This window comes from Periplaneta americana, chromosome 8, assembly GCF_040183065.1.
Source record: "Periplaneta americana isolate PAMFEO1 chromosome 8, P.americana_PAMFEO1_priV1, whole genome shotgun sequence".
NCBI lineage: Eukaryota > Metazoa > Arthropoda > Insecta > Blattodea > Blattidae > Periplaneta > Periplaneta americana.
The window spans coordinates 70,808,423-70,829,472 of record NC_091124.1 but is presented as its reverse complement, the minus strand read 5'-3'; the positions used below and the strand labels follow the sequence as shown (position 1 = coordinate 70,829,472).

Here is a 21,050-nt window from a genome sequence, read left to right as displayed (position 1 = left end):
ATTAAATTTTTAGGTGTTAATATTGGTAGTCAAGTCGCTAGCCTTCAATGCACGAGGTTGCGGGTTGCGGGTTGCCGACGTCGATGGCATTTAAGTGTGTTTAATTGCGACAGACTCATGTCAGTAGATTTACTGGCATGTAAAAGAAATCCTGCGGGACAAAAAATTCTGGCACACCGGCGACGCTGATAATATAATCTCTGCAGTTGCGAGCGTCGTTAAATAAACCATAATAATTTAATTTGGTAGTCAACTAACTTGGGAAACATAATTATTGATTATTTCAAGAATAGATTATCTAAAGTTATTTGTTTAATTCGAAATTTAAGAGATTGTACTGTATACCTTCTTCTTATGTGAAGAGTATATATTTTGATTTTTCAAATCCGTTATAACATATGGATTAATTCTCTGGGGAAGTATTAGCTAGGTTAATGAAATCCTTCTATTGCGTAAGAAAATACTGAGGATAATCACAAAGAGTCATTATGCAATCCCATGTAAACTATTGTTTACGAATTAGGTATTTTGAATGTACATAATTTTTTATATATCAAATTTTTACTCATTGTACATGATTCCTCGTCAAATTTGGAATGTAACTGTGACATACACCATTACAATACCAGCCGAAGTAAGATATAAACATGCCTTCTTTTAGATTAAACAAGACCCAGAATAGTTACTTTATCTTTGGACCAAAATATTATAATAAATTGCCTGAAGATTTAAAACATTTAAATAGTAAAGCTTTTAAAACTAGAATGTACACATGTTTGGTAAAATATCCTTTTTATTTAACTGATGAATTTTAAATTCGTGTAATATTAAAATGTATTTTATTTTTAACATTGTCCTACAGTATGTACTGCTTTTTTTAATATTCACTTTGTCAATTGTCGACAAAGGCAATAAATGCTACAAAATACAAATATAATATGAACTTAAAATATAGCCCGAAAGTAAGAATTCTTTTTTTGAAATGCTATGTATGTTATATGTGCTGGTATTTTTAAAATTCAATTTTTGTAAATCATTTTGAATTTAAGAAACGTTAAAATCTTTAAGAATATGAACAAATTCTATGTCCCAGATGACTAAAATTCCAGTATCAGCGGTATAATAGGTAGTATTTTCTTGTAGTGATTATCGCAAGCATAATGCATGTCAAGTTCAGGTAATCACCGGGAGTGCATTCTATTGTTCCTAATCACAATAGCGCCTCCCCAGTTCATTACCTCTCACCAGTAACTATTGTGTAATCTGTCAAAGTAGCACCTGCAATAACTTGTATTGTTAATTAAAACTGTCCGCTTTTTGCAATTTGACGCAGAATTATTAACAGGCAAAATTGGTGCAACCAGTTTTACGTTCCAAGTAACACAAAGAGAATGTTGTTGACTAAATGTTGTTCTTAAATAATAAATATTAGTTAGGTTATTTAATTTCTATAATCACAATCATCATCACCATCACCATCATCATCATCATCATCACCATCATGCCTCAATGTCATGTCAATTATTTTTCCCTTAATCTCTTCAAGAACTGAAAACAATCAGACCCACCGGCGTAGCTCAGTCGGCTGAAGCACTTGCCTGTCGATCCAGAGTTGAGCTCGGGCGTGTGTTCGATTTCCACTTGGGCTTATTACCTGGTTGGGATTTTTCCGAGGTTTTCCCTAACCAATACGGCGAATATCAGATAATCTATGACAAATTCTCGGCCTCATCTCTCTAAATACCATCTCGTTATCACCAATCCCATCTATGCTAAATAACCTAGCAAGACACAAAATTAGAAGTGACGAGACCTGCAATAAATGGATATTAAAAAATTGTGACAAAAATTCAAGACTATCAGTAAAAATTAATAATTTGACTCGTTGTAAGGGATGCCAGATAACTGTTTATCTGGGAAATCATTACATTAAAATCTGCAAGGAACAAGAAATTTAGGAAGAATATATTGGCAATAGTTTAATCAAATTTGTAGTCGCAGAACGGGCAGACCAGCAATTTGAAGAAGATAAAATATCTGGTGTGTAGTAATAAGAAGGTAGATCAGAAACTCAGCTGTAAAGCAACACACGAAGAATAAACTCATTACAGTGATCTTCATTGTTCTAGCGGCTTGAACATAGAAGTTAATGAATGATTGAACGTCACAGCCCGACATGACAGAATATTAACCAGTGCGATTCTATTAGTTGCTAACGAAAAATGAAGAACGACAGTTTCAATTATGTGCGCGAGACCACGTGACGTCCATGAAGTGAATAGCATTTTAATGTGATTTTAGTTGACTTGACTGCACGAGAAATACATCGAGATCAAAAACCAGGAGCCTGCTGAAGCGCTGCTTCGGATACATAGCATACGTATAGAACAGATGCATTTTGCAACATTTATATCGCTATAGTGTTACGAAAACTCTGCCCTCTTTTTATTTTAACAATAATTAATTTAATTACGTCTTTTTATTTGTTTATTTTCTTACCTACTTATTTACGTGCATAATTATTGGTTGTTTACTTGCATTGTAATTTATAAATATTTAATTATTACTTCTTATTTATCCACTTAACTTCATTCCTTTATACAAATGTATACTTCTGTGCAATCTTAGACACAAAAATGATCCTCCTGAAATTTCGACCATATAAACGAAGGTTCGTGCAGAACTTCACCAGATAGATTTCGCCGTAAGAATACATACATACATACATACATACATACATACATACATACATACATACATACATACATACATACATACATACATACATACATACATACATACATACATACATACATACATACATACATACACACATATGTACGTACGCACGCACACACGTTCTGCTCATGGGCAGGTCTCTCACTGCAAACCCAGCATTCTCCAATCATTCCTATTTTCTGCCTTCCTTTTAGTAGTCCGCATATGATTCACATATCTTAATGTCGTTTATCATCTGATATCTTCTTCTGCCCCGAACTCTTCTCTCGTTCACCATTTCTTCCATTGCATCCTTCAGTAGGCAGTTTCTTCTCAGCCAGTGACCCAACCAATTCATTTTTATCTTCTGTTCAGTTTCAGCATCATTCTTTCTTCACCCACTCTTTCCAATACAATATAATTTCTTATTCTGTCTGTCCACTTCACACGCTCCATTCTTCTCCATATCCACATCTCAAATGCTTCTGTTCGTTTCTCTTCATTTCGTCAAAATGCCCATGTTTCTGCCCCATACAATGCCACACTGCACACAAAGCACTTCACTAATCTCTTCCTTAGTAAGGATAAGGTTCTGTACAGTCTTAGGCACAAACAATTACCGGTCTCCTGTAGCGTGAATTGGTCTATCCATTTTCGGGCAGCGCTTGGTTGACACAACTAGGGAAAGGGTGTTTATTTTGCACCTGATTTACCCCTTGAATATATCTTAGGCTCTTAATAAGTTGACAGATAACCCTGGGAAAAAACGTCAACCAAGTAATTTGTCCCAATCAGGATTTGAACCCGGGAACGCTCGTTACATGCTCGTTACTCACAGCGGTGGACCTTATTTTCTAAGATGATACATTCCTTTCATCTTTGTTTCAATTTGTATTTATTGGGTATTCATGGATATGTTTCAACTATATTCCTATCTAAATACTTCTGTTGGATTTCGTTTTACTTTTCTACTGTTTCTGTAATTTATACCATATTATTATTTATTTTGATTTCTTCCTGCAACCGCTACAGGCTGCCATAGGCAGAGAGTATCATGATGCTCCATCTATGGAGTAAATGCCTTGAGGCTTAATGAAACATATTTATGTTGGTACAGTGAAAAATAACAAATTGAAGTAGATTGAAACATATAATAAACCAACAAACTTGCAGAAGATGTGAATTAGTCATGATCCAGCCATGAATCGTAACAGCCAGGTCTAATAAAAGCAAGAAATGTTACCGGAATGAAACGCCATAGAACGCCATACACTTATCACGCTAATATGTGCGTATATCCAATGCCTACCCACTTTCATTTGCGTCATTCGCGTTCCTTATATTGCGAATGAATGGCAGGACTGTGACCCATTTTCAAGTTGCACACCACTTCGGCGGGCCACTCTGATGTGTATCGGTAGAGAGTTATGGGGCCGCCAGGCTTAACGTCCCCATCCGAGGATGAATTACTATCAACAGTGACACATACCTTCTCTTCATATGCACTGCGGAGAGATTTGAGACTTAGCCCAGGCTTATTGGTGTATATTCTAGAGATTAGAAGCTGTGCTCCGTCACCTCTACTAGTCCCGCGGTAGAAATTTTACCCCGTCGGGAACCGAACCCGGCCCGGCTATTGTGGAGGCAGACACACTACCACAGAGCTAACTCGGCGGACTTTTATTTCTGTACTACACACCCTTTAAATGATAATTAATTATGAAGGAGAAGGATGACAGAATGCAGGGAAAACTTCTTACAATACTCGTACATAACCTTCGTTGCTGAGATAGTTTCTCTTTATTTATGTATAATATTAGTTAATTAATGTGTTTATACCTCTATTGCTTTGTTAATTTTTGTATTCGTACATATAGACTTTAATAGACTTTATTTTTAAGTTTTCATTAATTAATTAATTCATTCATTCATTCATTCATTCATTCATTCATTCATTCATTCACTATCCAGCCAAAAAATTAGACAAGAATTTCTTCCGTTTCGAATTCAACGTAGTTATCCAAATACCACTTCAGAAGCCTTCTTATTTAAGATTTATTGATTTAACATACTCTTTGGAATTCTTTTGTCCATGGTAGTTACATGAAGTAGCCAATAATATTATTCCTATACGATGATACTTTTTCTCTAACGGATGCAATTTTTAGTACATCAAATATGTCTTCATTTGTTTCGTGATTCACATTTTGTACCTGGCTTCTTTCCGGAGAAATCTAATGTACAGATTTTAGTCTGTCCTTAGCATTTCTTGAAGATCTCAAATCACGCTTCCATACAGTAAAGTTGGAAATATAAATCGATACATTTTAAATTCTAAATAGTCTTGGGACAAATTTGGTTCCATTGAATTATATCTAATGTTCAAGATTAGTAAAAAAAATTGTAATTTAGTCACATTATTTCCATTCCAAAACTACAACTAAATGCATTAACATTTAACAAAACTTTTTATCTTTTACGACTATTTACAATAAAACTGAGTCAATCATTTTAACGACCAAACTTTTGTGTTATACACTTTAATCCAGATTTATATTTTATTTATTTCTTCAGACCGATCCTAGCTAATAAATAACAATCTATCACAAAAATCTAAGAAATAGTAAAGCTTCTATTAGAAACTTGACATGAATTGAAGCTTCATTTAAAATCACTAAATCTAAAAGAATTTTATACTCTCACAGTTTTTCCTCAGTCATAAATTGTATAGCAGTGAAATATAACAACGAAGTTCGAGGGCACTGGCTATCGCTAGTCCTTTATTATTATGAATGGCTGATAGAGTCTTATATGAAGTTTTATTTTTTTCTGTAGGAAAGAAAAATTGCGCCACATTTAAGGCGATATTTCAGAAGTTTATTTTGGCACAGTTCGCAGACAATCTCATCAAGTCTGTGGGCAACTTTTCGAAAATGTGGACACCTCACACCCCCGAAACCTTTCAGCCTGACAAATTCTGTGTCCTCTTCCCTCTTTGTTTGACGCGAGAGTAGCGATTTGTCATCTTGCATTCCTGCAGTTCTCCAGGGTGTGGAAGGAGAGTAAAGCTGGGCGGAATTAGCTCAGTAAATCAAACAGCCAACTTGAAGTATTCATGGCAAAGACTTTATGGAAATGGAGAGGGTTCTATATCACTGTGGCTGTTTCGATTCCTACTGCAATATGTCTTTATCAACTTCCTTTTTTCTCTAGATTCTGGGCCAAAATGAACTTCCTCCTCTTTCCTAGTAACAGAGAAACTGAATAAGTTCCTCTGGAATAGGTTTGCTTCGACTCTCTCTGCATTTAATTCTGAATACTTTAATTTATTTTAAATTAATTTTCCCTAGAATCATTGAGAAGTAGAACTTTAAATTCCCATTAACGAAGGAAGTAAAAGGAGACTTAAAGAATGAAAGAAAGTAGCAATAAAACTTTATAAATACGCCGTTTCAAAGCTTTGTTTCTACATTCAATGAAAGATCTTGGCGTATTAAAATGAGACGGAAATAAACCGTCAAAAGAATCGTATCTAAGAACTGTTCTTCCTGCCCCCGTCACTTTTAATTGCGACAAAGATCCATGCTACATTATATCTTTCTCTGACATAACACACAAAATGTGTCTTTAAAATCTACCAAGTAAATATAAGAGCTATTCAGAAATTTTCTCTTCCCTTTTGTACATCTCAGGATGAACTTGAGATGAAACCGTGGGACAGTCCTTTGATAACTTCTGAACAGAGCAATGTGGAGATTCTATTTCCGCGAATAAATGCAATATAATGGAAATGACAGGCCTTAAATAGCTGTGTTATAATATAAACAGGTTACGTACCTTAGACAGACGGGTCCCCGTTTCGACACCTGTGCGGCGTCATCTTCAGTGTCCTACGAACTATTCAACTAACAGTTCAACTAATATAGTTTCATGCAAGATTGATTGGAACATCAAGAAATAGATTTATGCTGAGAAGTTATCTTCAAGCTTGTGTCACAATGGAATAAGTGTATAAATAGTCTAGGACATTGTTTCTCAAACTATGGACTGTGTACCACCTGTAGTCCTCGAGTTCTGTCCTTGTGGTCCTAGACAGAAGAAAAAATAAAATTCAAACGAATTGCGTATCACACTATAGCCGAAAATCTCAGGTTTTGGAAATTACACATGGCGATCCCCTTTCACTTTTTCTCCCAGTACAAATATTTTATGAAATTTCTTACCCTATCCGTCTACCCACTTCCCACTCTACTCTCAACAACAAAAGAGGGATTTAAAGCACTATGACCGTGGCGTTTCTCGCTATCTTTTCCCTGCACATCTGGTGCCGAGCCTGTAACCCAGCCAGGGACCAGCCAAATTCATAACAGAGGACCGAAGTACCGAACCTTTTCATGTATTGATGACTTTCTTAATAGTTTTGCAGACTCCCAGTTTGCACATTGAAATGGGCACGTACTGTACGTCGTACACCAATAATAATAGAACGTGCCAAATTGCATCTTTACTATTTAAAATCGGGCATATTTCTGCATTACTTTTTTATTTGTTTTACGAGATGACGATATAAATAATTTTAGACTCCGCCTATTTTAAAATCTGACAGGTTTAATTTTTACACTTGCGTGTTTCGTCTCTAAGTGCCGTTTCAATTTCGCGGGTTTCATACACTCGTTTGAAAGCACTTCGTAAAAAAGAACGCACCGAGGTTTTGGTTCACTCTCATTGTCACACCAAGTAAATCCAAGTTCCAAATAACTCTTGTCATATTTACGAAAGTATTTTTTCTTTGAATAGCTACTATTAGGACTAGATAGTTCTTTAATGGCACTATAATTCATATATTTCTTCATACACAGCTTCTGACCTATTAGCTCTGCCTAAATGAAGCGTATTGTCATATACTTTTCTTTTCAAAGATCCGGATCGAAGCCAGTTTTCCATTATTTATAATGGGCACTATTTAACAGAGACATGGACAACTACTAGCGTGTACCACATAAGAAGGATTTCAGACAACAAACTGCTAAACAATGCACAGAATTTGTTACAAGTTACTTGTGATTGGCTATAAAAATATAATTACAAAAGTATTATAATTATAGTCCTGTCGCTCTTATTTCCGGCAGCCAATCACGTTGCAGGTCGGCTACATTTAAACTCGTGCGTCTTGTGATTCGCTGATGATGACGTTATGCATTTCCTAAGGCTCGATAAATACTTAATATAATCGCCCGCGATTTTGGCTCTTTCGTTGGCAATCGCAGAACGCACATAGGACGTTATTTGCCGCTCAATTATTTGCTCAATTACAGTGCGTTGGATTTATTATCATAGGACATGATAATGTTTAAAAATAGATTCCTCGTCTGGTAGCTCGGCAACGAAAGAACAAAAATGGCGAACGATACTACCTACCTAAACTTTATAGAACCTTCATTCCTAAGACGTAAGCAAAGAGAGTCACGCCGGGAATAACAGCGTCGCGACTATAATTAATTCTATTTTAAAATATAAATATACTAGTATTGAAATCTGCTACAAAAATGATAAATTTGCTTTCCAAGGGAACAAGAGTAAGGTGGTCCGCGGAACTGTTCTGACTTAAAAAAGTGGTCCCCACTTCAAAACAGTTTGAGAAACGCTGATCTAGGAGACAATGTAGAAAAATATTAATCGGTTTATAGTTCAACACTGTTATACAGCAAAACAAGAAACCTTACTCAATTGTCAATCTTCGTATATTGGAAAAACATACCTCAAAGAATCTTATTGTTAGTGAAAAAACACTCACGCAATCTGACTTCTTTAATCGAAAGCCTTCTCCAGTCTAAGTCCCGGCCGACCTTTATTTAAAGTAATAAGACCTCATATCAAGTTAAATTGAAGCCACCCACACACCCTTTCCTATCATCTGTTTTATTTTTTTATGCTCATATTCTTACTTTCCACTTATTTCTTCGTTTCGTCAAATCTAGATCTCTCTCGGCGTTTTTCTTACAACATTCTCATTTCTGTGACAATGGTCAAATTACTTAATGTAATTGGAGTGTCTTTCACGTGGAAAGTCATTACTCGAACAATGGAAGACGTCTGTGCTTTCCGCTGCGAGATGAGGAGTAACATCTCTTTCCATTTATGTCTGCTAGCAATACCAACATCCTCCTGCCTTTCAACTCGTTTTTTTGTTAGGTGTCACAACGTTGTTCGTTATTTCCTCTCTACTTTGATGTAATTTTTTATTCTCTCTCTTCCCCATCTGTTAAACGGCTCATTCGTTGACAGCTTGTAAGATTCTACTGTAGATCTTTCATGCGAAATGCTCAGGATTTTAACACATAACCTAAAAAGGTCCAAATGCTTTAACACCTCTCTTGGAAGTGTTGGTTAAAGTCTAAATTAGATAATTTATTGCATTCTCTCTGGGTATCGCAAAATGGAAGCATATGGAATAGAAGAAGAAGTGCTAAGTGTCTATGAAGAGGTTATACAAATAATTGAAAGACCTTGTAAACAATGGCATTTAGCCACATTCTATTTACATTTTAGATTTTTTGTACATCGTGGTGTACTGTCAGTGACACTGTTAAATTCGTCTATCAGCTCCTCCTTTGTTTCTTCACATAGATGAATCTGTCCTTTTACATTATAATATTATTATTTGCTCTAGAGTATGCCATTAGGAAAGTCCTGGTTAACAGAGAGGGTTTGGAATTGAACGGGTTACATCAGCTGCTTGTCTATGCGGATGACGTGAATATGTTAGGAGAAAATCCACAAACGATTAGGGAAAACACGGGAATTTTACTTGAAGCAAGTAAAGAGATAGGTTTGGAAGTAAATCCCGAAAAGACAAAATATATAATTATGTCTCGTGACGAGAATATTGTACGAAATGGAAATATAAAAATTGGAAATTTATCTTTCGAAGAGGTGGAGAAGTTCAAATATCTTGGAGCAACAGTAACAAATATAAATGATACTCGGGAGGAAATTAAACATAGAATAAATGTGGGAAATGCCTGTTATCATTCGGTTGAGAAGCTTTTATCATCTAGTCTGCTGTCAAAAATTCTGAAAGTTAGAATTTCTAAAACAGTTATATTACCGGTTGTTCTTTATGGTTGTGAAACTTGGACTCTCACTTTGACAGATTCTTCATAATACGGCGTATATGTTCAACTCCAGGTGAGGATTAATATGTTTGAGAATAAGGTGCTTAGGAAAATATTTGGGACTAAGAGGGATGAAGTTACAGGAGAATGGAGAAAGAACACAACTGCACACATTGTATTCTTCACCTGACATAATTAGGAACATTAAATCCAGACGTTTGAGATGGGCAGGGCATGTAGCACGCATGGGCGAATCCAGAAATGCATATAGAGTGTGTTGGGAGGCCGGAGGGAAAAAGACCTTTAGGGAGGCCGAGACGTAGATGGGAAGATAATATTAAAATGGATTTGAGGGAGGTGGGTTATGATGATAGAGAATGGATTAATCTTGCTCAGGATAGGGACCAATGGCTGGCTTATGTGAGGTCGGCAATGAACCTCCGGGTTCCTTAAAAGCCAGTACATAAGTAAGTAAGTATTATAATGTTTCACTAATTTCAGCAACAATTTGGCATCCGTTTTAGAGGAATTTGGACTCTTCTGATTATCAACCACATTGATTATTTTAACAAAACAAACAAAACATGATAGGATTTTGTTGCCAACTTTAACAGTTCACTGTTTAACTTGACAGATTCTTCATAATACGGCGTATATGTTCAACTCCAGGTGAGGATTAAGACAACGAAAGATTAACTTATTTTTATAATACCGGCTCTAAGTACATTTCTTAGTAGAAAGATCTGTTTTCATTCGCAGGCATATCATCTGAGAATCTGGTAGAAAAACGTCTGCGAGAAAAATTTTGTGATTAATGGTTTCTCCATTCAGGCCTATTATCCTTTCGTATTTTTTTTATATTACCACTATTTTATAGATCTAAAAATCATTAACTGTAAGTTACACGGTAGAAGGGACTAAATAGGATCCTTTTGAAAGATGAATTAGGATAGTGAATCGAACAAAATGTCGTCTTTTATGAACGGATTCTGAGAAAAGTAACATTTTAATTGAATTTTGGAATGCGTATTCCAGGAAAACGAGTGACGTTGAAGACATAATGTTAGTGGATGTTTTAGAGCAAATAATCATCAAGAAGTTGGTTTTTGTGTAAAATTGACGATTAGTCCACCGCTGTCGTAACGATTAGCGCGTCTGACCTGAAACGTGCGGACCCGGATTCAAATTCTGGCTGAGAAAAGATACCTGTTTGGGTTTTTTCTTGGGTTTTCCCTCAACCAATTGAAGCATAATTTCTGGGTAATTTTCGGCGTTGGACCTCTGATTCATTTCGCCATCATGAATCCACATATCATCTTCATCTACCATAACCCGGGTTCAGTTCACGGTTCAACGTTCTGTACTTGTACAAGAGCACGGCCGTTCTGCCACTCAGTCATTCACAGAACATGAGTGGTAAGTGCAGATAGCCTCAGGTTGAAGTGTAAGCCGTCGGCTCCATCCTCCGTACAAGAGAAAAAAAAACCTTGACGGTATGGCCATGATTCCATTGAAGATCGGTAACGAATTGTGTGACAGGAAGACATGGCAATCTTGCATTTAGTGACTGTAGAAGCAAGACTAGAGCGGGAAGGAGAGAAGCACAGCCACCAATGTTCCTCTGTGACAAAAATGTCGAAATCTGTTTTCTTATACTGGTATCAATATCTGAAAAATTGTTATACCACAGTGATACTATACTTTTATGTTTAACTGCCTTCCCTGTTTCATCTTTCAGAAAGATTCTATCTAGTCCCTTTCCATCTGGTACAAAAAATATTAGTGAGTACAGTATTTATTGTTAGGTTTGAGATTTGCAAGTTAAAAACCGTAAGAGGGCATTGAAATTTTAGAGCGATAAAAATCCTTAACATAATTTTATTTATAAGGGACGTAAAGGTGAGAGATCCATGTCGTAGGTATCTCTCGGTCTATCTGTTCTAATATTTAATTTCAAAGCCTTTTTGTGTTTCATAACTTTGGTCCTTTGGTCTTTCCAATGAGTCGTTTAATATTTTTTTTTTTCTCTTCCGGTAAAAAAGAAAAGACGTACTTAAATTTTATGTCCATTCAGTCTCTCGACATAGGCTAGTTAGTTATAGAAAAATTCGTCAACATTTTCGAGGAAAATTTTTATTCCTAGTTTGTTTATGGTTTCATTTGGGATAGTCGTGCTGTTGCACAGAAATCTCATGTCGTCTTACTTAATCGAAATTCTGTTTATAAAGCTAATCATGTTACGCTGCGAGAGACAGGCTTTTATTGACATAATTCTGTTTATCTTAAGAGGAGTTGGGTGAAATATTGCAATTTTTTACTTGTTTGTAATAAATATAATTATTTTTTAATCATTATATATATTTCGAGAATATTTGTGTCTGTTCAAATCGTGGCGCCACAGTGCCCAATAGTATACGTTTAACTTTAAACGCTGTTTTCCGAAATCTATATGAAAGGTTCAGAACCATAGTGGGCCAAGCGCCATTTACTAAAACCATAGAAAACAAGGGTTAAAATAAAGTTATCACCATAATTCCATGGAAACATATAAAAAGTAATATGAAGTATACACATTCATGCTAAATGATATGTCAATCTTCATTAAACTATGGTATTCACTTAACTTTAACCCTTGCTCCCTCCGTTTTTAATAAATGGCGCTTGGCGCACTATGGCTCTGAACCCTTCATATGTTCAAAGTAATTATATATTTTTGCTATAGTTATGAAATTTTCAGGTTATTTTATTAGCTGTATTACGATGCTGTCCTGTCAGATTAATTGAAATGTATTAAAATTGTTCTGACTTACACTTCATTATATGAGAGAAAAATAATTTTTAAATTATTAAACATTCAAATATGCCATAAGAGAGTTTCTTTTTAAAAATAGTTTCCAATGGTACCTTCAATGACCCATGTTCTCATTTGAAGTTTCAAAGTTGACCACAGGCATCCCTGTTAAGGGAAACGGTACTACTACCAGTCGATTCTTTACTTAGGTTTCGGCTATCAAAATTGTTTATGAACAACCAGTATCATATAGTTTTCGAGAAAAAAGGCTGATACGGATGGTCTGAAACACTGTGTATTTAATGGGACCTTATTCTTTCTGGGAAGGGTGCCTTCTGCTAATTCTACGTCTATGTGATTAACATTTTTTTGCATAATGAAATATTGGAAAAAAGAATATTGTACCATTCATTGAATGTACTGCAGTTATTCATGAAAGACTCATTTTTCCAAGAAATAAAGTAATGTATCAGAACTTATAGTAGAAATATAAAGAGTATAAAATTGATATCAAAAGAAAATAACTGTATAGCATGTAGTTGTGAGTATAGGGAGCTTAAAAAAAGGTTATATTTCACAACTTTCGCATTGTTTAGCAATTAACTCCCCTGAAGTAATAATTAATTGAAGCTTTCGTTTTCACTGTGGTCTTCGTAATTATGGACAAAATTATTTTAAGCTATTTAATGATTTAAACCTACTTACACCATGGTAGTCTACCACAGACTTTTTTTTGTACGGAAGAAGGGTCGAAATCTAGCACCGCAGTCTGGAACAAACTTATTGTATCTTACCATTCAGCTGTGTGCAGCTATCTGTCGATTCAATCCTGTTGGCTCAGAATCCTATTAAGTCCCACTAGCGTCACCTTTCACGACCTGAGAGCGTTCCACTGCTTTTACCGACTTAATTCTAGATTAACACACACTGTAGAATATCAGTAGCATCAAGTTAATATTTCGCCGCACCTCCACATTAGACAGCATATTTTAGTGACTTAAAATTTTCCTCCATATTCTGAAAGCAATACGAACTGATGTTCAGAGTAAAAACCTCTGCAGTTTCACTTCTCTTTGTATTTCCATGTTTAAACCAGAAAGGCAAAAGTTTCATTAAAATAAGACACAATTTAATCTGTTGTGTAATTAATTTTACTTTCGGATGCCTCTGTAGTTTGTTTCGAAAAGTTTGGAATGCGTGTCACATTGAACTTCAGAGTAACAGTCCCGCGAACGATATCGTCGAGGCAACATTCGAGGCATCTAGTGGCAGCGTTTGGAACTACATCAGATCTGATTTGTGCTGTTTTCTCGAGAGAGGGACTTGGTCACACATTGTTTAGATTATTCTTGTTAAATAACAAGTACGGGCTTAAAAACATTGTCAGGCTATTGGAACTTGACAAATGCTAGCATATAATTTTCATTGTTTTACATAATTTCATACAATGCTTGGAAACCCACATAGGCACTCCGTACTAACAGTTTAAAATAAGTTTCTGGCTGGAATGACTAAAATGTTATATATAATTTTATATTAATGAGATCTGAAAAAAAAAAAAAAAAAAAAAAAAAAAAACAGTTTTGCTAATGCTACAAAAACGTCATCGATAAGAATTCAATTTAGTATCCAGTTATTCTTCGCCAACGTAATTAATACAAATATGTATTCATAAATATGATAATATAAGAACGGGTTTTGATGACTGATGTCTTTCGATTTCCGAAGTCCATTCTTCTCCGTTGTTCTACTGTCTTTTATGGAGGTGTCTCCTTTCCATAGCGTCCAGAATGCCCTTAAGCCATCTTTTTTTCGATCTTCCATTTTCTCTCTCTTTCCTTTGGTACCAATATTAATGCCTTAGGGCCCTTAGACAATCTAATACTGCTCATATGCTGAACGTTTCCGTACCGTTTCAACTGTTTTACAAACCGCTTTTCTCGTTGTTCCTGCAATAACTCCTATGTGCAAAATGTAAAATTATTCAGTAGGAAGAGAAAACACATTTATTCATCCTATGGCAGCCGTACATAGGAGACTGTGAATTCTTATATTTTCCGAAGAAATAAATATAATTAGGCCTACATACAGGAGATTTTATTATTTGCTGTATCACTATTTAAGGTATTTAATAGAGCAAAAATCTTAAAATCGATAAATATATCACATAGGAGTTATTGCAGGAACAACGACGATTTTATATATCACAACACATACTGAGAAAGTCTGAGGGGAATGAGAGGCAGCGGGGTAATGCTATGAATGAATGTTGATGTCATAAGATGTCATAAGGTCACACACGTGGGTACACGCATCTCCATTGGCTAACCCCCAAAGCACAAACGATAACACTGATACGCACATACTTATACTATTCTAGTTACAAAATTAGATCATGGTTAATCTCCTGGTCTTTCAATCCTTCCATATAGGAAATAACATGCAGGAGAGCGCATGTTTTTTTAACTGACGTTATAACGGTAATATTATCTATCTACTTCGCTCCAAAGCACATTCCTTTCACGGTTAATCTCCTGGTTGAAGAACAGTATGTATATCTTACCAGTATATCATATTCCAGTGTTTTATGTCGTATTTTATTATTTTAGTCAACAGCCCGAAGACTGGTTGAAACCTCATATGTGACACCAATAAGACATCACACGTGTCATTTTTTATTTTAGTAGGTTATTTTACGACGCTTTATCAACATCTTAGGTTATTTAGCGTCTGAATGAGATGAAGGTGATAATGCCGATGAAATGAGTCCGGCGTCCAACACCGAAAGTTACCTAGCTACGTGTGTCAACTAAGCCAGGAGGTAATGGGGTAGGATGGCTAGTTCCTTTCCCCTCTCATTGCATAAATTGCTGACTAGTAACATATTTCACTAGCCAGAGAAGGTGTTACTTTATTATATCACATCATTTGTCATCATACATCTGTTACATTCCATTATATTATATTATAACAACTATAATCTGACCTTTATGTGACAAATATTAGAAAAAATATTAATTTTATGTGCAAAAATTATTAATAATATGTAACAAAATGAAAAATTTGACAATATTTAAGTTATTTCATGGGTGAAGATATATGCCTATAATATATATAGCTATAGTATTCATCAGCATCGAATGCTGGATATAATTTTACTACGTCTCGCTTATTGCTTACAAAGTTAAAATGCATGGTGATATTTTAAATTAAATTGTCCATTAAAAATAACTGACGATTACCGTAGAGCACTGACTCATACTGGGAAAATAACCGCTCCACTTCACAAGAAGTTTTAATATACGTACTGTACATTAATGGCAGCGGATGTTTATGTTAGGTAATGGAAGCAGCGTCGTTTTCATACCGTACAAGGGAGAGGCATAAATGTCACATTAAATCTTATCCAAGTCATTTACATTCTGGTGATGTTTAGCATGCAGTATGCTGCATCGAAATTTAAAAAAAAAAAATGTGTTCTTGTATAAATATTTCGAAATACAAGTATATAGTTTTCAAAAATATACGATTTTATGTGAAAGGAAATTTAAAATGTATTTTCAGGTGATTATGTCCGGAACTTAAAACTCAATTACGACTTTCTATTTCAGTGGGAACGAAATATGTGTTTACCTAACAATTTTGTATCTAATCGTAACAACTCCAAGGGAAATTTATTATATTATGTTTATTTGTGAAGGATTAAGTATATATTACCTCTAGAATCTTGAGAGAGTTCGATCCCCGGCCACGAAATGACGAAATTTGCTGGGAACAAGCAGACTTTGCAGACGATTTTTCTAGTTTATGTTATACTAATGCTTTATGGCTGTCAAATATGGTCTACGAGAAGCTGAGACAGATGGTAAATGTCTGCCAGAGGAAAATGGAGCGAAAAATAATGCAAGTGACGCTAAAAGATCTAATCCGCAATGTGGACCTCGGGAAGAACACGGACATGAAAGACGCAGTACAGGTTGCAGACGAACTTAAATGGAATTGGGGAGGCCACGTAACTAGGATGCCTGACACCCAGTGGACATTCAGAGTGACCATGTGGGACCCCAGGATCGGGAAGCGTAGTGCAGGAAGACAGAAAATCAGATGGGCGGATACATTCACACAGAGAGCGGGGAAGCAGTGGACGAGATGCGCAAGAAGCAGATCAACATGGAAAAAACTGTCGAAGGAAACATCAATCAGTGGAAAGTGAAATGTGTTCTGAAGGGCCAGCAGCAACGCGAATGATAATGTGAATAGTGAAATGATGCAAAGTGCGCGGCAGAATCAGTGAATAGTGACCGTAAACCAGTGAAAGTGCTTCATACCCAACACGAGAGACGATGAACAAGAGAACAAGGTGAACACTCTCTAGGCTAGCTCACCTAAAGAGTGAATGAGAGCTACCCTGCCTACATGCAGGAGGCCTTAGCCCTCAAGGTATGTCATAGGCTAAATTCTAAATATGATTTCATAATTCTCAATTATAACTCTTTAATATTGATTTCATTTCATTAAGGCTACACGCATGAAACAAAATAAATCTTACAATTTGAAACTACACGTTAGTTTTAGGGAACTAGATTTTCTGTCATTACTCTACTCCCACTCCAGCTCACTTCCTTCTGATCATCTTCTGCAAGGAAAAGAGGACTATTCCCACCCCTAACTCTGCCTTCCTGTCGGTTTACTTGTTTCGCGGAGGCAAGTGCCATGAATTTGGAGCTGCTCTGTAACGCTCTGTTTAAGCAAATGTTCTGGACGGCTAAAAAGCCGCGACCTCTATGAATTAAGTCGCATGCAAAGAGTTATAGGAGACATTGATTTTATAATTGATTAGAAATAATCGGAGAAATTTGTCCTAGAGCCTTATCATTCACGGACATGATGTTAGCGGCTTTCCAGTTTTATAACTTTTCTGAAATAAGTCGTTAATAATTTTTATCACTTACAACATTCCACCATTCTCGGCAGGGTCTATATCTTCAAAAAGCGTCCGTTAAGGTCGAAAATAACTATTGAATATGTAGAAATTTACGTAATATAAATTATACTGATCCTATTTCATTAAACCTAATGACATCATGCTCTCTTAATTTGGTTCAATCGCTATTTACAGTTTTTTTCTCCATTGACCCCAATTAAACATAGGTAATTATCATGATGATGTAACGAACATCCGAAATGGAACCACATCAAAGCTAATCACTGCGTTATACTGTGCAGTTTGTGTTACTTAATTGAAATACAGGAAGCCTGATACAGAAAAATAAAACAACATGGTAATCGATAGATTGTTATATTTCCAGACATATCGGCATATAGATACAGCTTTAATTCTGTAAACAGGCAGCAAATAGTTAGAATAATACATTTTCTGATTTTTAAATAGTGTTGAAAAGTGCATATTATTGGGCATAATACATTACACTTACAGTAAGATAGGCTAAAGAAATATGGATGGAGAGGAAGGGAGGGAGGGATGGATGGATGGATGGATGGATGGATGGATGGATGGAAGCCCTGTGGTTGGATGGGTGAGTCCATAAAATAGATACTCAGAGATGGATGGATAGAAGGATGGATGGATGGATATACAGAGTGCAAGTGAAATTGCCTTGTAGATTTTCAGAGTAAATAGCCCATGTTGTTTGTAACAAAAAACTACCGTATATTATATTGATGGAAAGCTAATAATTTTTTCAGAAGAAAAAAGTTTTTTTTTTTCTCAGATGTTTAACAACCTCTTATTCGGTGACTATTTCGAGCAGTATCGTGATTTTTATCCATATCGATAGGAAATCTAATAAAGAATAATTTATCCCTCTCGCGTATTTCAATAGTGTGGACGGTTTTCGTGTAAATTTAAATTTAAAAGCTTCTAAACTCAAGCAATTGCATGCTGCGAGTTGTTTGCAACACAGCGCCAGCTCATCTAGCGAGATGGTCCGAGTTACCGAGTTCGTTGGCCTCTTACATCTGTATCACGAGAAGCGTGTGTTCGCAGCGGTGTTGTCGGACTGCTAAAACTTCAAACTTAATTTTCTAATTAATCATTCATTTAATCACAACACGTAATACAGGTTTTCTATTAATTTCAGTGTACGCTATCGCCCTTTAAGTATGCAAAGTTATTTCACCTCCACCCTGTATATAATGGATGGATGGATGGATGGATGGATGGATGGATGGATGGATGGATGGTGATTCCATGTGGATAGATGGGCCAATGAAACAATGGATACAAAAAAGAAGGGAAGGAAAGAAAAAACTGAAAAGTAATACACAAAAATAAGGTAACAAAAAATCGTGATTAACAAGTTCGGCTCGAACAGGAATTTTTGGTTAAAAATTTGTACAGACGCTTACCTCACAATGGTGATGAAGACCGTAAAAGCATTCGTTTGTGTAACTCTCTGTACTTCTTTAAAAATGTACATGAGGATTCTCTATAAAATGCATGAAACAGCATGGAGCAGAGCAATAAGCACAACACACAGAAGCAACACCTGAACGATCTTCTGAACCACACTCCAGTACTGAAAAATCAAATGCCACCTGAATTAAATTTTTGAAGTCCGAGACTTGTTCACGATTCACGTAACCAGCTGACTGCCAGGAATACTGAAGCATAGGGCGGTATACTGGAGCAGACAACTGGTTATGAATAACAGATTGCATTTTCATTATAAACACTCGATTTCCCAATTTAAGTTCTGGATTCTCAGCAAGAGTCCTTATATAATATGTTATCCTCCGAGGATATATTTTGTATTGTCTAAGGAAATAGATATTCAGAGGCTGGATATATTTAGTTTTTTTATGTGGAATGATCATACATTCCATGGCCTAGCCTTGGAATGATTCATTTATTAATGTTGCGTCCTTGTGCGCATTCAATGACTCACACAACAGTATATACTTTTGATTAGCTGCAATATTTTCAGACAGAACGTTGGAGAAAAATGTTCTTAAATGGGCTTTAAACATTTTACCACTCGCACTAGCTTCTAGGTTAGGCTAGGCTTACGGGTAAGGTGTCCCATCCCCTTAACTTGTGCAGTACTCTCCCCACCCCTCAACTTGTACAGTGCTCTAACAGACAAACCACACATTACACAAACGAATGTTTTTGGGAGCTTTACAGAGATGTAAAGCTGGGCCTGTATACAAATTTTGGATACGAAATTCCTGTTCGAGCCGAAACCCTTCCCTTGTAAGTAGTGCACTAACAAAGTTGCTGGAATTAGAAACGAACCAGCTAACAAACTAAATTTTCAGAAGATCTACGTCTTTCAAAATTAGTTTTTGCATATATTTCTGTACTCAATTGGTAACACATACAATTTGATTAAGAAAAAATATGTTTCAAACATAAGAATTATAATTATCGTGGAACTATTTCTGTTTAGACTGACATAGTCTGATGGCTAAACAATGTCAGAATGACATATTTTCTGGACATGAAATGCCCCTCAACTACGAGCATACATATTGTTTTCATTCTTCCTTTTCCCTCTTTCTCTCTTGAGTACGTTTGTGATTAAATTCCTTTCCTACTACGCAACACACAGCTCGCTCACTAGCGGAACTAACAAGGACAAGGGCCAAGATCGTTGAATCGAGCTGTACACGAGAAAGAGTTGAGTGGGACAAACAAATAATCTGCCTATAACATCGAACACACAGATAACTTTGTCAAGACCTTTATTGAATAAATATTTTAAGACAGCCCTACATAACTAAAATCATTACGAAGATCGTCACGAATGTTACAGTCTAGTGCCATCTCAGTTACAACATGTAATAAGCCTAACATATATTTTTATTTTAGTGGGTTATTTTACGACGCTTTATCAGCATCTTAGGTTATTTAGCGTCTGAATGAGATGGTGATAATGCAGGTGAAATGGGTCCGGGGTCCAGCACTGAAGTTACCCAACATTTGCTCATATTGGGTTGAGGGAAAACCCCGGAAAAAACTTCGACCAGGTAACTTGCTCCGACCGGAAATCGAACCCGGGCCACCTGGTTTCGAGGCAAGACGCGCTAACCGTTACTCCACAGGCGTGGACGCCAAACATATATTCCACTGTCACTGGAACATGACAAGTTTCACACTCCGGCTGAGGATCACCACTACAGTTTAGTCCTCTATCAGACGACAGTGGCTAATCCTCAACCTGGTGAGCGCCATCGCCTCACTTAGTGACGTCCTTGTCGACCAGTTCCACTGTAGGACAGTACTGAATGCGAGAACTTGGTGGACACGCTGCTCAAAGGAGACGCAGCGACTGCTGACTAAACCGACGACATCCGCAGGTTTTTGCTTCTCACAGGTTATTGATATTACCCATATATTCCGTGTCTCCTGATTTTCAGCTGTATAAACCTACTTTTGGCAAAAAATAAAAACGCTGGTTATT

At 36.1% G+C, this 21,050-nt stretch overlaps 1 protein-coding gene across 1 annotated transcript in view; it reads left to right on the top strand.

Annotated features, from left to right (window-relative positions):
• LOC138704813 (guanylate cyclase 32E) overlaps positions 1–21,050 on the top strand; it is a 786,020-nt gene that overhangs the window by 722,102 nt on the left and 42,868 nt on the right. The gene's annotated exons all lie outside the window — the stretch shown is intronic.